Source organism: Gopherus evgoodei, chromosome 11 (genome assembly GCF_007399415.2).
Source record: "Gopherus evgoodei ecotype Sinaloan lineage chromosome 11, rGopEvg1_v1.p, whole genome shotgun sequence".
NCBI classification, from domain to species: Eukaryota; Metazoa; Chordata; order Testudines; family Testudinidae; genus Gopherus; species Gopherus evgoodei.
Window position 1 is genome coordinate 34,115,303 of NC_044332.1, and position 7,930 is coordinate 34,123,232.

Below are 7,930 nucleotides of genomic sequence, written 5' to 3' on the forward strand. Positions count from 1 at the left end.
CGAGGAAGCCCTTTTAAAATCTTATTTAAATTCCAATTGAAGTAATCCTAAACTTGCTTCTAGGAAGATTAAAGCATCCAGTGATTCCTGAAAATCCAACAAACAATATAATCCGTGACGAATGGAGACTCATGTCCGGAACAAACCAGTGCCTAAGAAGTCACTGCACATACCAAAGAATGTGAAGGGCTTTAGGGGTGAAATCCTGGCTCCATTAAAGTTAATGGTAAAACTCCTAGGGACTACGCTGGGTTATACTCATTATCCGAGGCAAACTGAATCCCTGTCAGTATACTGTTGCACACCTGTTAAAAGCCTCACTGGTTTTTATAGTGGTCCACCTATACGGAACTCATAGCATATCAGAGCCTAAAAGGTTCAGATTTTCTAGAGTCGTATTTTAGACCCTGGATAGGCAAGCCCCTATTATCCATTTCCACTAGGGAGCTTAGGGAATTACCTTCCATTGTGGGGAGTGCTTAGGGCTGGCACAAATGTGTCCAAGTCCCCACCTCCTGCCCCTGGTATTCTAACAAAATGTGCAGGACCAGAAAATTGGGAGGTTAACTACTCAGAAAAGCTCAAAAATTCACGCCTTATTAAAACATGGCATGGCTGTAAAAGCAGCAGCAGCAGCCAGGAGAGGTAAGAAAAACTTTTAAAAAACCAAGTCTGTCCCACAGATACCTTCAGAAAGAGGGGCTAGACCTCTAAGTACTGATAGTAATGATCTCCTGAGGCCAGGGTCCTCTGTAACTACAAGTTTGGCAGGCCTGTCATCAACCCTGGTTTTAGTTTTTGTAGACAAACAGAATAGAGACATTTTACTTAAAAACTAATCTGCCTATGGAAGTATCAGGGTCATCATGATAAACAAACATATTTCCTGCTGTAGTTGAGAGATCATAGCAATATGGTCTCATTTCTCATTTTCATCTTTCTAGAAGTTTCTATTTTTTTTAAAGATAAAATGTCTTTTTTTCATGAATAAAACAATTTTCAGTCCTCATTGCATCTGATACTGTATGTATGTCTTTCTAAGACTAAATATAATATATGGAGATATACCTATCTCGTAGACTGGAAGGATCCTGAAAGGTCATTGAGTCCAACCCCCTGCCTTCACTAGCAGGACCAAGTACTGATTTTGCCCCAGATCCCTAAGTGGCCCCCTTAAGGTCAATGCTCAAACCACTGAGCTATCCTTCCCCCAATGCTATAAACCATTGGGGAGGAGAGGAAGAAGGATAAATCTTCATTTTTCAATGTATTGTGATTAAAACAAAAAAAATGAAGTGAAGGAGTATCTAATCTAATTTTTTTAAAATATTTTATCACAATATCCTGTTTATGTTTTGAGTTGGGGCTATTTATTATAAAGACATAAAAAAGCAGCCTGACACAACCAAAGGTACGTTTGGAACTTCTCTTTTAATCATCAACATCCAGATTACTGCAACTACATTATAGACTTCTATCATCTGTTTTGCTCAGATAATATAATTATCATGCATTGTTCTGTGACTTGAGCAGAACAAGGAGATGAGTAGATGGATACAGGCTAAGGCCCCAATCCTGCAAACACATGTCCATAACATTACTGTCTGCAGAATCATCTCACTGACTTCAATAAGATTAGACACTTGAGTAAAATCACCCACCAGCAGTATTTGGAGGATCAGGGCCTTAAATCTGATTTTCCTTGATTTTGTTAATAAGGAACAAGCATAACATTACTTCAGTGTAATTTGGAGATATACTTTGTTTCAAAAATGAATAATTGAGATTGCAATATCTTATGAGATGTTACAAAATCACTGGGAAGTGTGGAAAATCACAATTGTTACACTTGTATTGGGAAGACAATAGCTTCCATGAAGCAACACACACATCTGAGTTTGTAACAGATCAACAGCATGAAAACTCTTACAAGTCCATGATGTCAATATATGCTTAGAGAGTCCATAACCGACAGATTACTAGCTTGATTATCTATAATGGCTTGTCTGTTCTGTCAACAAATACTCAGAGGTCTTTTGAACTGTAGCTCATACAATAGCTTTATGAAGTCAAAAATCATTATGGCAAGGCAGTACTACTTATGGACCCTGTCTTGCATACCCTGACTTCATCTGCTTAATGACTGCAGGATCAGGTCCTATATGCAGTAGATATTTTCCAAAGGCAAATAGCTAGGTGAATTTTTTGATTGATTGTTTGCTTTTTAAAGTAATAATCTATATTTTAGATATAACAGCAGAATTTTCATTTAAAAATAAACATAAGTGATTTTCAGTTATAAGTTAAAGAACATCTTTTTAACTAATAAAACCCTATTTGTTATATGGATTTTTAAAATCAGACATACTTTTTTCAAAATTGTTTTAAGTATTCAAATCATAATTTAACAGTCAATTTTCAGCAAACAGCATTCTGTTACATTATACGATCAAATTCATCCCTGTGTAAGCAACGGTAACTTCCTTGAAATCCAAGCTTCACACAGTTAAATAAGGGATGAATTAAGTTGTCACATAATTCAAAACAAGTTTTCACATATCATATTGGTTTTGTAATCAGAACTCAGAGACAGAGAATACCACTCTAACCCATCACTCAGACCACATCATCTCTTCTTTAATCTCTCCTCTTGTCTCTTCTTCTCTATCAGGTCAAAATTTAGGACATATTGCTCTGATTCTCACACTCATACATAACAGATCCTCCCAATTTCTTCAGCCTTATCCCTTGTCACGTTGCCCTGGCCACTCCACTCTGCCAAAGATATATGAGAAATTGGCATCTTTCTCCCACAAGCATCTCCATACTGCTCCCTGTGCTTTGAAAACCTTCACACACTTTGGTCTGCCAGGCCACCACTGATCTTTTGAGGCCCTCATGAAAATTCCCCTCTTTCAGAATGTCCACAATTAGCAAGTCATGAATACCCCCATTTTTATACCTCTGTCACGGTCATCTTTTTTTGAGTACATATTATTTTTTTAAAAACCACCTTCATTGAATCATCACAATCAGCAACAGCCTAACCTAAATAACCTGATAATTGTATTGTTGAGACACACACTGCATCTTTCTTTGCATATATGATATACATACTACACCTTTAGACACTATAAAATATAATTAAAATGTATAGGTTACTTTCTTCTAGCTATTGAAGTTCGCTTTTAAAATAAAAGCTGAAAGCAAAAGGATAATCACCTCAGAGTATACATACCTCTTCCCCTAACCAAGCAGAGAAGCATGCCTGAGCTGGATCTGTCAGTATTGTAAGACAGATGTTCTCTCTCAATATATGGAGAAGAGTGGATGGAAAATAATCTGCCAATTCTGCTCTAACAATTTAAAGTATTAGGGGACAGTTTCTGTGGCTTTCTAGCAATGTTTCATTGGATTAATGACAAGCACCTTTTTTTATAAGGTAGGAAAACAATGCATTATCATTAGTGCACAATGCATTTCTTCAGCACAGTAGAACTTGTAGGGCTATTTTCTAATAGAAATTTTCTCAGTTTTAAGCAAATGGTTTGTATTTCTAGGACCTCTGGCTGGAGGAGGAAGGAGGAAAAAACCCACTTCCGTCAGGGCGTTTACAAGAACTATAGCATCGCCTGTTTGAAAAGGAAGTTTCTAAAGGAAGAGCCGGATATCTGTATTCAAGTGGATTACAGCTGCACCACCAGATCAGAATGAAAAAGCTAAGACCAGCACACAGCAATGTAATAAAACAAATACTATAAAGAAAAAGAGAATAAAAGAGGCTTTCAATCTCCCTAAATGTAAATGCACTCATGTCAGCAGATGTGTCAGCGGGTAGCTGTAATTTCTGAGGATATTAAGATCTCTGCCAAGAAAGCTGTATAAGAAAGAACTTGCAGGCAGAAGGAAACTAAGCCAATATGGTTCATTTCAGTGTTGTCAGATCCCAAATTATTCCTTTTACTTTCTTCAGCATGGTCAGTCTTTTCTGAAAATTATTTTCTTGGGTCTTTTCTTTTCTTATTTTTATGTCTCTTGCTTTCACTTAGCTGTCTTTCTTCTTAACTTGAGGTTCTATTTCTGTCTCATCTCCCAATCTCCAATAAGTTTTATCGGTGTAATGGGTTATCTGGATACCTGTATTTATGAGGCTGCCAGACTAGTATAATACCTTGTGAATGCACCCACACAGAGTATTCTGCAGAGTTCTATAATCCATATGTAGAATGTATGTAGAGGGAGAATACTAAGGAATACAGAATACTAAGGAAAGGCAAGTCATTTCCTTGGTATGCGTGCTGCAAGAACCATTTTTTTTAAAACCTACTATTTTAATTGTTTCCTGATAAATATGTAGGATTGTAAAGCATTTTGGTTTGTAGGCTTAATTACAAAATGTGTAGGTTTTAAGCATTAACTACATCCTTTCATATATAAAGACAATTACTGCTCTGATTTATTAATTTCTGGTATTGCTCCACATGGGTAACAAAGAACCTACTTGAAACTATACATGGAAGATAAAGAGAAATCAAGGTAATTATTTGCCCTAAGAATACATTGCCCATTTATTGCACCTCTCATAGGAGGATCTCAGAACACTTTAGTAATATGATGAATCCCAGTTCTGCACCCCTTGAAGTTAATGGCAAAACTGACAGACTTCAATTAATTAAGCCTTACAACAACATGCCTGTGAGGTATATATCAATAGCCTAGTTTTATATATTCCACTATGGTTAAGTGAATTGTCCCAGAGGCAGAGGCAGGAACAGAACCAGGAAATCCTGGGCTATGTTCTAACCAGGATATCACCCTGTATTTCCTGAGATTTCTTTTTAGAAATCTGTTGGCTGGATATCCTGCCATAGGCATAACTTTAAAAAACATTCCTGAGAATTGTGGACTACTCACAGTCCCAAGTGAAGTCAACCGGAGTTGGGTGTGCTCATAAGATCAGTCCCTTGGCCATCATCTGTAACTGCCTTATTGGCTGCACACATTCAGTGTTAGCTGTAAGAAGGTGCTACCAGCTATATTTACCTTTCCATTCTATGCCAACTCCATCTTGTGTCTGACTCATCTCTAAAATTAAAATGAATACTTTTCCTTCATGGGAAGTATAGAAAATTCCAGATGTGATGATAGAGTGGATTTAATGGCGTCAGCAGAGGTGTCAGATTATCATATACAAAAAGCCGGGGAGGGTGGAGAATCTCCACATTAAATGTAACTCCTCAAGTAAACAACAAGAGAGAGACACACCCTACATATATATATATTCTCAACAACCAAGATGCATGCAACAATCTTGTGCAATTCATATCTATTTTATATTTAAAAAAAATAAGGACGTGCTGAAATTTGAGCTCTAGTGGAACAAAAAAGTTCCACTGGCATGGAAAGGCATAATGTTCTGTGATGGAGAGGAAGAGCTTGATATGGGGGGAGAGTTAGATTTGGAATCTCTCTCTCTCTCTCTCTCTCTCTCTCTCTCTCTCACACACACACACACACACACACACTCTCTCTCTCTCTCTCTCTCTCTCTCTTACTTTTCTGACCAATTCCTGGCCAGCAAAAGGCTGGAATGTGCAAAACGGGATGGAAGAAAATTGTATCACCGTTTATGTTGCATTCTCAATTAAAGAGAATAAAATCATTTTAACTCCCTTCTATTAGACACATGGTAACTTCTTTTAAGTGCAATCATAGTAAATACTAATATCGTTGAAAATTTTTAACTACTTCAAGAAATAAAAGCTTTTTTTATTTCATGACATCATGATCTCTTCTGCACTGATCAATAATCTCTAAAGAAGGATTTATTTATACAATAGCTCACGTAAGCACTCCTTTAGGAGTCACTGTGCTTTTCAAATGTATTTTTTAATAATAGGTACTTACTGGTCAGACTGGTGTAGCTCCAACAGAGACATTCCAGTCTAACAGGTACATATCGTAGTTTCAAAATGTTTATAAATGGAGACTGGATAGTTCAGCATACAGTCTATTTCTCTAGTGGACAGGTTACAATCTAGTCTGATCCAGTACTAACCAAGAATCATTGTTGTCTTATAGATCTTTGGTGGTTTATGTGAATTAATCAGAGGGAGGTGACACAACGAGCTCCCACTGAGCAGCAGGCCAAATCACAAATGAATGTCATATTTTGTACTAAACAGGAATCTTGTTGCAGTCCCAGGGCCCAATCTGGCAAGACTGTTGTGCACAGGAATCTCATTAATGTATTTTTAAAGTTCAGTACATGGCAAATACAGTATTGGGCTCTTAGGTACTGGCAACAGAGAAAATTGAATGGGAATGGAGACTGAGGGCTGCTCTACGCTAAAGCTGTAAGTCGACTTAAGTTACGTAGCTGAAGTCAATGTAGTTTAGGTTGACTCACAGTGGTGTCTTCTGCTGTGTTGATGGGAGACACTCTCCCGCCAACTTACCTTACACTTCTCGGAGCACAAAAGTCGACAGGAGAGCGCTTTGCTATCAACTTTGCGTGTCTTCACCAGACCCGCTAAATCGATACTGCTGCATTGATCGCAGCAGTGCCAATTTAGCCTGTAATGTAGAGATGGCCTGTGGTGCCCAGAGAAATGATTTCTTCAGACAGAAGTAGAGGCACTTTGGTGGGCCAAATTTGTCTTTTCACTTTTCCAATAGTTAAAGGATTTAATCAATCCAGCCTTTTTCACAAGGTCTATATTAATTTTGACTTTGGTAAATGCTGAGTCAGTCTAGTTCAGGTGACTCCAACGCCTCAAATCCTGCCAGAAATTTTTCCTCCAATTCCAATGTTATATATAAACAAAAAAGAAAATATAACTAAAATATCTAAAAAATAGCTGATATCTCTTTAAAATAAACTTTCACCTGGACTAAAATGTTGCTAATTTTCCATGTGCTAAGAACAGGCAGTATCTGCTTCTACCCTAAGTGGTTGTTAAACCCATGTAGTTCTGTTTTTCTGCAAATAGGAAAGGTCTTTCTTTTAGCTAGCTCGCCAGTCTTCTCATGCATGCATAAACTAAGAGGTTGTATCTTCTTTCAGAGATCATAATCAGTACTTATGGAATTGAGTTCTGATATCACAAGTAAGAAATTATAGCTTATAGACATGATAGGAGGAGGCTGATTTATTAGAGACAAAGGTACTATTTTTGCATGTAAACGTTGTATATTTAGGTTTGGGCTAGAAAAGATACTATAGGGCAGAATACTTCCAAAATGAAGGTGGGAGATAAGAAGATACTTTCTCTGAGAGTATTTTATATCATCTTGTATTTCTCCTGCTATGGCACATGAGAACATAAAGATGACAAGCTCATCGACTGACCCTTCTCATCATCTCCCATACGCTCAACAGTAGCTACCTAAAGTAAAGTAGAAGCTCCAAGGTTTCTTCCCACAAAACTGTAGTTTCAAAATGTTAAGCTGGATAAAAGTTTAAGTTTCATGCTGTATAAGAGATGTGCAATTGAGAGAGATTAAACCAATCCATCCAGTAGGGTTTATTAGAAGGGTTTCCATGTGAGGAAGCTGTGGAAAAATCTGCCTTTTGTGGTAGAATATCTATAATCACCAACTCTGGATATTTCCCAGCTGATGCACAGTTTCCATATGGAATACAAATAAAGCAGTAAATTCACATTTTCTCATGATCCCCACAAGCTTTTTATTCTGTCCTCTCTTCTCTCTGTACAGTTACCCTGTGTGTTCATGGAAACACGAAGCAGTTAACAGCACTGACTTAAGATTATACCCAGAGCTTTGCACATCAGGTGAATTTTATGTCTTCTGCACAAAGGCCAAGAAAGGCCTTATCAACACAGGAAAAATGTATCACATCAAGAAATGCGTTAACAAACCCATGTTAATTAACATAACGTTATAATGTGATTTTGCCCATTCTACG